Here is a 10,187-nt window from a genome sequence, read left to right on the forward strand (position 1 = left end):
TTAGCTGGCAACACAGAGAGCCAACCATATCCTGGGCTGTATCAAACCAGCGTGGGAAGCAGGGCAGGGGAGGGGATTCTGGCCCTCCACTCTGCCTTCATGAGACCCTACCTGGAATGCAGTGTTCAGCTATGGGGCACTCAGCACAAGGAGGACATGTAGGAGAGCCATGAAGGTGATCAGTGGCCTGGATCACATATCTTATGAAAATAGGTTAAGAGAGATAAAATGGTTTAGCCAGAAGAAGAGAAGGCTCCAGGGAGACCTTACTGTGGTCTTTCAATACCTACAAAGGTATTTTGGTCCTACAAAGAAGATGAGGACAGACATTTAAAGCCCAAGATATGAATTCCTGACAATTACATAACAAAAGACATGGGGACCTGTGGCCCATCCAGGTGACCAGACACTTTGAAACGCATCAGGATCTGAAGGATCTGGAGGAAGAGCTGAGACTTGGACTGCGAGGGTACAACAGCCCCAGGGGTTCCTTTGTTTGGGGTCCCTTCTCAAAGGCACCAGTTTGGATTGGATTTGGATTTATGGAATAAAGCAATTTTTGGGACTCTGCTAAGGAAACCTCTGGGGTTGAAATCTGCAGTAAGAAAACCTGGTCTGCCTGTGCATGTGTGGGGTGTGTCTGGAGTCGAGCAGGGTCCCATTGGTCACTGGAGCTGTGAAGGGGCTTTGGTCCCAGCCTCAGGCATTGAGATGTGACTGACAGAGAGTTTAATGAATGGCAGCTCATAAATGGGAAGGCTACCACCATCCAACCCAAACTGTTCTACAGTCTTACAGCATGCCCTTTTAACCTTTCCAATTAGGTTTTCTTTTCATTGCTTGGTATTGTTTCAGTGACACAGTTTTAGTTAGGACTGCACAAAGTAGTATAAACGCTGCCATTCCTACTAGACCCATTAAACTATCCCCCTCCAGCTTCACCTACTTGGTCCCATGGTCTCTGAAAAAATGCAGTCTCCACAATCATAAAGGCAACACTGAAACAGGAACTTATATGACAGTGTGAGCCATCATGTTTCAAACACAGGGGAAAAAAACAGGAAAGTGTTTGTAACTTCAAGGGTCTCTGAGGAAGTCTTTAAAACAGCTTTCTAAAATTATGTTAGCTTGGAATAAGAAAAAAAACACAAGATTGGAAATCTTTTCATAAAGGAATTTCCTGTAAAATTATGAAGGCTTCTTCAAACATTGAGACACAAATTTGGGAATGAAGGAACTCTACTATAAATATAGAGGCAGAAGGACTGTTATGCCAAGAAATAGTAATCATAGCTACTAAAAAACTGACTGAAAGAAAATGTCTGGTTTGTCCCAAAGGGTAGTCAAAAAGGAAAAAAAAATAGTTTAACATGGCAAAGCAGAAAGACATACAAATATGTAGACCTAAGACTGAAGATCAGAGACATGGTTAGGCAGACATTTGGGAGACAATACTCTGGTGCTGCTATTCTCTTCTACTTCCTTTTCCCAGAAGATGGAGTAAGTAATTCCAAAGCTCACCAACCCTTCTGCTACAGACCCTCAAGAAAATATCCAAACCCCACTATGCCCCCTGTTGCTGATCCATCCTATGGTACTGAGCTGCTTGTACCCAGATTTTAGGCCAACATCATGTTGTCCCCAAAGTTACAGGGTAATCCTGTCTATAGCTTCTATCCTCCTTTAAGATGTATGAGTTTTTGTCAAGTTCTAATGCTGGCTAAAATGGGGGAATCCCCCCAAACCTGCAGAGATTTTTCTCTCTCCACTCTGTGACTATTGTGAATACCACCTCAGCAGAGGGGTTGAATGTACTTCATCCCCTCCATACTGCTCACACTGACCTGACTTTTCATGGTTCAGTCAAAAGCTGCTTCCCAAAGTCCTCCGTCCTGACAGTGACTGGACTGGGTTTATGACTGGAAATGAGAAAAAAAGACCCCTGAGCTCTCATTTCCCTTTAACTGTGTGAACACCCTTACAACATACAAAGGAATTTTCCTTCATTTAGTCTGGAGAGGACGAAAACTGACCCAATGCAAGTCAAAAGAAGGACATAGCAAGAGGAGCCATGGACAATCTGTCTGGCAAAGTTGGTAGAGGGCCCAGCCTGCTCAAGAAGCCTGGGCCAGACTTTCAGAAATGAAAAGCAAACAAAGCAGTAAGACAAGATAACATGAGGTAGACATGTGCCTGGGGAGAGAAAAAGGGATCAGCAACAAGGGAAAAAGAAAATACAGGACTGATTGATACTAAAGCAGGAAAAGGGTAGTGAGATTGGGAAGACGTAGGAGCAGGGGAAAGGGTGAAACAAAGCTTCCACGGTTTTGAAAAGAGAACTAGGCTTTGCTAGGCAAGGAGATTGCCTGAACATCAGGAAAGGGAGGTCCTGGGATCTCAAAGGAGCTCCCAAAGGGGATACAAGAACTGACTGAGAAAGCAAATAGGAATGAAGAATTGAGGAGGCAGAAAAAGAGATTGAAGTATGAGCAAGGTGTGATACATCCAAAGGGAGAAGATGTGGAAGAACTTGATAGGATAGAGCTGAGGGGGAACATATATGGGAGAATCAGCCTGAAAGGTTAGAACCCTAAAAACACAGCTTTTCCATACTCTAGAATGAAAACAGATTCCTGAGCTTCTTCTATCTTTTGCTGAAATCAAGTGGCCATGAAAGTCAATAGCTCCAGACTAATTTAATGCTGATGAAAAAGAAAAAAAAAAAGACAACAACTTGTGATGTCATCAATTTGAAGAGAGCTGTAGAGAAGATTTAAATACATAATGTTCACTATCAGTGACAGCCCACAGGAAGGTCAGTAATCCTGAATGACAGAGTATTCGATTTTTGTGGTTTTAAAATTAAAAAAAAAAAAATCTAGGACAGGACAAAAAAAGAATTCCAGGAAGCTGCAGCTTAAGGTTGCCAAGTCATGTGTTCGACCAATAGTAAAATCAATGTTGGTACAATCCAAATTCTACACTATTTGTGTCACCCTACGTCACAGTTGTGGATGACCACTTACTATCTCTAATGGACAGATGTGTTCCATAAGTGGATCAAGTTTTGCCCACACCAGTGGGTGGGGAAATTATTATTAGGTTTCTCCTGACAAAAGAATGGCATATTGTCAATTTGCATATCTCATCATTGTACTGGTGGGTTTTTTAATATGGCCCCTCTGAAATTTTGAGTGGAAAAGACTATATATTCTATTGTTCTTCATATCCTACTTTAGAGACTTTAACTTTAAAAATTTTAGCCTGTTTTAGTTTTCCTTCCCTTTTGTGAGAGCTAAAAAATATGATAGTTTGAATTGACTAGCCCCATACCATACAGTGCATTTTTCAAATATCTTGTTTTGAGTAATGTCTAAATTAAAATTCAAAAGTAGAAAAAGAGGCTATTTTTGTTTTTCTTCCTTTCCAAATTTTCATTCATGATCCATACTAATTCTCCATAATCCATGCAGACCTCATCTCCTGCCAGCCAAGTTTCACTTCATAAAGCAGATACACTCCTTTTCTTTACATTAGTTTTAAAAATAATGCCACCACAGCAAGTTCCAAATTGCTTCCTGAATTCTTCCTTTGTTGTTCTGCTTTCAGTCATATCCTGCATGCAAGCCATACCAACCCTGACAGTATTCACTTTCTTATTGTTTGAGCTAATAATCATAGTGAATAAAAAACAATTCTGAGTTACTTCCACAAACATACCTCCAGGAATTTTGTACAGTTAATGAATTCCAGTCAATGCATGAATAGTTAACATTTACTATAAATATAGCTTTGTCCTAAATGATTTTGTCCTTTGTGCTAGGAGAGTGACAGAAAAGCATGATTATTACTGCACACAGATGAAAAAGTAGTTGGAGATTTGTTTGAACCTGGCACAACAAAATCCTAAACTAGATGTATATTTTCAATATTAAGAAGAAGACTCTAGTGCAGTGAATGATTTAATACACATAAAATCACCTCAATAACTTTAATAGATGAAGCTCACCTGGAATGAAGACCATCAGAAGACTACTTCACTTCTTAATCTATTACAATAATGTTTCCCTCTTAAACACTGCTAGAGTAACTGAAGTGATGTTTAGCCTTTATGTTGCTTGCCACTGAAGACAGACACACAGCACTGCCACTAAACAGCAGCTATACATTGGGTGGTAGATTATTCAGCTTCTGTTTCAGGTAAAGCAATGAATCCAAACAGTAAGTTTCAATTTACACCATGATATACTGTTCTGCCTCCCAACCCTGAGAAACATGATCCATCTTAGACTGCAAATGAATGGCACCACTAAATCAGCTACTGCTGACTCAGCTGGTGGTCCTGTTGATTGTCAAAGTCAAAGGGTCAGTCTCTTGCTACATTGGGTTTGCTTGGCCATCTTTTGGTAGCAGGGGGCAGCAAGAGTGGCTTCTGTGAGAAGCTGCTCTAAGTTTCCTCCATATCCAGCAGAGCAAATGGTAGCCAACTCCAAGATGGATGTGCCACTGGCCAGGGCTTGGCCAATTAGAAATGATGGTAACGCCTCTATGATTATATATAGAAGAAGAAGACGAAGACGAAGACGAAGACGAAGACGAAGAAGTAGACGAAGACAAAGACGAAGAAGAAGAAGAAAGAAGAAGAAAGAAGAAGAAAGAAGAAGAAAGAAGAAGAAAGAAGAAGAAAGAAGAAGAAAGAAGAAGAAAAAGTTACTGCACAGATATAATTGTGATGACAGGAGAGCAGGGCAAGAATATTTGATAGGAACAGCCCTGCAGAAATCAGGATCAGTGGAGAATAAGAGGAGGAGATGCTCCAGGCACTGGAATTAAGATTCCCCTGTAGCCCCTGATGCAGCAGCTGTGCCCCTGAAGCCCATGGAGATCCATAGGGATACAGAGATCCCCCTGCAGCCTCTGTAGGAGCCAGACCCCACCCTGGAGCAGGTGGATGCATGAGAGGAGGTTGTGAACCCATGGAAAGCCCATGGTGGAACACGGTCCTGGCAGAGACCTGCATACCTGTGGAGAGAGGACCCATTCTGGAGCAGATTTCCTGGTAGGATTTTCACCCTCTGGGGGACCCATGCTAGAGCAGCCTGTCCTTGAAGGACTGCACACCCTGAGAGAGTGACCCACATTGTAGCAGTTTGCAGAGAACTGCTGCCTGTTGGGTGGACTCACAGTGGAGAAATTCATGGAGAACTGTCTCCTGTGGGAGACACCCCACGCTGGAGCAGGGGAAAAACTCCTCTCCCTGAGCAGGGACAAGAACAATGTGTGATGAAGTGACCATAACCCCCATTCTCTGTCTCCCTGAGCAGCTGGGATGCAGGAGGTAGAGCTGGGAAGGAGGGAGGGGTGGGGGGAAGGTGTTTTAAGGTCTATTTTTACTTCTCATTATTCTGCTCTGATTTTGTTAGCAATAAATTCAGATAATGTCCCGAATTTGAGTCTCTTTCCTGTGATGGTAACTGGTGAGTGATCTCTCTTGGTTCTTACCTCATCTCATGAACCCTTCATTATATTTTCTCTACCATGCCCAGCTGTGAAAGGAGTGATAGAAAAGCTTTGGTGGGTGTCAGGCATCCAGCCAGGGTCAACCCACTACCTATGAATCATAGGTAATAGTGGGAAAACAAATTCAGCTCAGGATGTAATTTGGTTCGTGTGATGGTGGTTATCAGAAAATTATATATTCTAATCAAGCAATCACCGAGTCTGACTCATATTTTATTTCAAGAGGTCCATCATGTTCCAGCTCCAGTCCCAGTTCTTATGCCCTGTCACAGAAGAACATCTGTGAGAGGAACAAGTGGATGCAGCTCTTGGTAGTCTTGATGGAAGTGTCCTATTACAGAACCACTGTAACCTCAACTTCCCATGAAAAATTTGACTTAAAATAATCCAGCCTATTCTTAGCCACTCCCAACTACTTTCAAACTTTTGCTGAATTGCACCAGATTTGAGCCTTGGCCTCAAACTTTGAGGTTATTATACTTTCAGATATTTTGAGAAAATCAAAAGCTGGGTAGAGGAGCCAGACTTCCACTCCTTTGGGAAAAAGGCAGTTGTAGCTGTGTTTTGTATATATTGTATCAGCCACCTGACTGATCTCAGGTGATGCCTCACATCTCAGTTGATACCTGCATACCATGAGAAGGCCCAAGACAGCACAGTTCATATTGTGTATTCATATAGTTGTTCATACTGGTGGAAACTCGTGGTGAAGAATGAAACATGACCCCTATTTTTATAAAAAAGTTGTTTTCAAGTTTTGAACTTATTTGATTCACCAAACCAAATTACTCCTTGGTCCCAAATTTCAGTTCATGTCAAATGCATGGTCAATCCTGTGAAGCAGACCATCCATTACCGCTGATATTGGCAGAGAGCTGAGGACTTGTTTGTATGCAGTTTAAACCATTCGTGACAGCTTTGTATTAACTTTAAAAGAAAGCTACAGAGCAAAATTAAATTTATTTTAAAACGTTAACAAATTCATTCTCAATTCCCTTCCAACAAGTACATAACAGACTTTTCTTAGCCTCATTTTAATGTGACAAAAGAGACAAAGGAACAAAATTAGTTAGTTAGCCCCAGTCCCATGATAGATTCATGGGACAGTCACCACCAGAACTTCAGAGCCTCCTGACTTCCAGTGCATCGTTGCCTCCCCAGCCTGTCTAGGCCTTCTGTCTGTGACAGAACTAGCAGCTGCTTGCAAAAAAACAAGCTGAAGGACAGAGATAACAGCACCTGAATGCTACATAAACATAGGGATTGTGGTAGCTCTCTCTAATAATATAAACCAATTATGTTCTTCTGGCTCTGGTTTCCATCTTAAAAAGGATTAGTCATAGGGTTATGCAGAAAAAGGGAATTAGCCTTTCACCTCTGAAAAATATAAGTTCACATATTAATTGAGGTCATGAATGAAAATCAGTTTCTTCCACTCCAGCTTGTGGTTATATATAAGGAAAACACAACACAAATTGGCAGAACAGTCCCAGGAGAGGAACAGCAACAGCAGCTTGTGGTATACACAGTGTGTGTGTGTGTGTGTGTGTGTGTGTATGTACATATATTGTATATAAAGTACATATATACATATATCCACTTACAATAAAGAATGGGGAAGGTGGAATAGGAGACCATGTTTAGGGAGAGGATGGATTTGAAATGTTTTGAAATCTGACGCTGAGTCCAAATCAAGAGATCTGACATGTTGTTTTAGTCCTTCAATGACCCTTGGAGTAATCTTCCCCAAGCAGGAGTCCCCTTTAATCACCCCACACTGCAGTACCTGGTCTAAGCTAGTCCCCAAAGTGCCTTTCAGTTTCGACAGAAGGACATGTAAAAGGTTATCTATTCCACCTACTTCCCACACCCATCCAGTGATCACAGGGCAATAAATGTGCACAGTCCTTTGGAAGCTGATCTTGATTTCTTTCTCTCGCTTAAGCTGAGGGGGACTCAACATAAATCCCTTCTCACTCCACATCTCTGTTTATTCTAATCTACTGACTAAAGCTTCAAAAATGGATGGCTATTTTCATTGAAAATTCACAGCAAAAGGATCCTCTTATGTGTCATGGAAGCTCAGAGTGACTAAAGCATCAATATATTATTGAGACTGGGATGGCAGATCTCATTTTATGGGCAACTTCCAACAGGTAAAAAGAGGTTGGAAAATTATGAACAACAAAATAACCATCTTCTAACTAAAGCTTTGGTTTCTACATTAAATTATTAACATTTCATGGGAAAAGATAAAACCCAGACCAGAAAATGTTAATAAGTGAATCTTCTGTTCCTAAAGAAAAGAAAGGCCCTTCTTGATCAGAGAAGATACACCTTTTTTGTGCAGGCTCATAACAGCAATGGACAAACAGACTTTCATTTAAACAGTGGGCTCAGGTTGATTTAAAAATATAGACCTATATAATAAAAAACCCAAATTGTATAGAAATTAAAGAAGTATAGAAACTATAAAACTCCATTCCCTGCCATGGTGTACACAGTGAGAACAGTCAGCTCAAACTTAGAATAGCTGTAAGTAGGAACACTATTTAGAAACTGTGCATTTTAGCTTTAAGTGCCCCTTGGTTTTGTAGAAATGTGTGCTGAAATAACAAACATAGAGGAGTTGTAATTTCTTCTTCTGTGTAATACCTGAAATTCAAGAGATTTTGCCAAAGGGATCCTCTGTCCTGAAATTTCATTTTTGCTCATGAAAAGTTGTGACTTCTGTGACCAGATTCAGAAATTAAAACCAACAAATCACAAAGTGCTTGAATGCATCACCAGGAAGCAGTCATTTGTCTTCAGAATGAAAAGAAAAAAAAAAACCGAAAAAGAAAAAAAAAAGACAAACAAGAGAGCTTAGCCTCAGGCAGCAGAGCAATGCATGGAATATTTGATTGCTCCACCTGTAAGGCCAGGCTATTCCTGGTCTTACCCTGCAACACAAGTAGAGTTTACCTTTAGAAAACTTTAGATTTCTTTCAAAAAGAAATAAAAGACACAATTAATTTTCCTAGACATAGAAGAAAATTTCCCCAAATTTAAAAATATAAAGGTCTTAATAATCCAACTATGAAGAATATATCTCATTCTTTGAGAAGGAGAGCTCTCTGCAACAATGAGTTATTTCATATTAAATGCAACAATCAGTAGGCTTAATACCCATTTCACTTTCGAAGAGAATTTGGTTAATTTGAAATAAGAGTACTAAAAAGCTGTGTAAGATCATCCACAGATTGTTTAATGCATCTTAATCATTTTACAAAGCAAATAAGATTAATATTTATAATTTTTTTCCTTTTACAAGGAACTCAATAATTTCAGTCTGTGTTACTGATACTAATGAAGAGAATGGAAGTTCAGAGCACATAAAGAAGATGTTCTTTACAGGTTGCTGAGGCAGGAAAGATACCAGTTTTATCCCTACCTGCTGGTTTTTCTACTGTCAAATGCCAGTGTATCCACAAAAGTCAGAGTCTTGTTCCAAAGCCAGAATGCTCATTCTGTTTCACATTTTGTGGCAGGCTCATACTTCAGGCCAAGCTCAGGCTACAGCTTACTAATTTTTCTCTAAATCACTTGGTACACTTTGGGGAGTTACAAAACAAAGTGAGCAATGATACGTAACAATTGTGTGTGACAGGCAGAAATGCATTGTTCCTCTTGTGGCAACAAACTGCAAACCTGGATAATGCCAGGAGTAAAGCCTACCTTGAAAAAACTCATTTATGGTCGGGGCAGTTTAAGCTTTTGACAAACAGTTAAAGGTAAAGCCTGTAGTAATGGTAGACAACAAAATGGTACAGCTCTCCTGAAAGCACTTACACAGATTCTGGAAAGATGCCCAGAAAAAGCCTCAGGCATGAAAATAAATGATAATATGTGTAAGTTTTCCATAACAAGTCCATAAGTCTACAGTAGTACATAGGTAATGGGCAGTGAGAATAACAACTTTCTGAAAAGGGGAAAATGGAAGAGAGGCAGATAAAGGGAAACACTGTAACACAAAATTTATTCTTAAGCTATTCTTAAAGATCGTTATTCATGAGTGAAAAATCCTCCTTTGCACTGATGAATACAGAAAATAGGCATTTCCTTGGATCAACTACCTTTTCAACTTCTGGAGAAGAAAAGAAGAAAAATCAAGTGAACTTTCGCTTCTATGAAGAATGAGCCTATCCTGTCAAGTGTGCAATTAATACATTCCTATGTCAGAACCGCAAAATTACAATTTAGGAGTGATCATTCTCAGAAGAAGCTTCCTCTTTGGTTCAAGCTATGAAGTTGTGATAATTTCAGCTGTAGTTTGAAAAGGATCATGATGTCTTACATATTGCCTACATTAAACAGAAAGCATCTTAAGTAGGGCTGTTTGTTTGTTTTGTTTTTAATCAGTGTAAACAAGACTGGCACAAAAATCCACACGTTTGAGGCTATGTTCATTCCAACTAGGACTACTTCAGTTTATCTAAAATTGACTAGGAATTTAAATTGAACAACAATAAACCATTTTGAATTTAAAAAAAAAAAATCCACCAAGCAATTTTAAGCATTTTTGTTACACCGATGCACGTTAAGTCTCAAAGAAGCAATGTGCCACGATAAGTTATTTGCCATTAGGAAAGACAGAAACTTGTCCGGTTTTTCCAAACTAACTCCAC

The sequence above is a fragment of the Cinclus cinclus genome, chromosome 2, assembly GCF_963662255.1.
Source record: "Cinclus cinclus chromosome 2, bCinCin1.1, whole genome shotgun sequence".
Classification (NCBI taxonomy): Eukaryota; Metazoa; Chordata; class Aves; order Passeriformes; family Cinclidae; genus Cinclus; species Cinclus cinclus.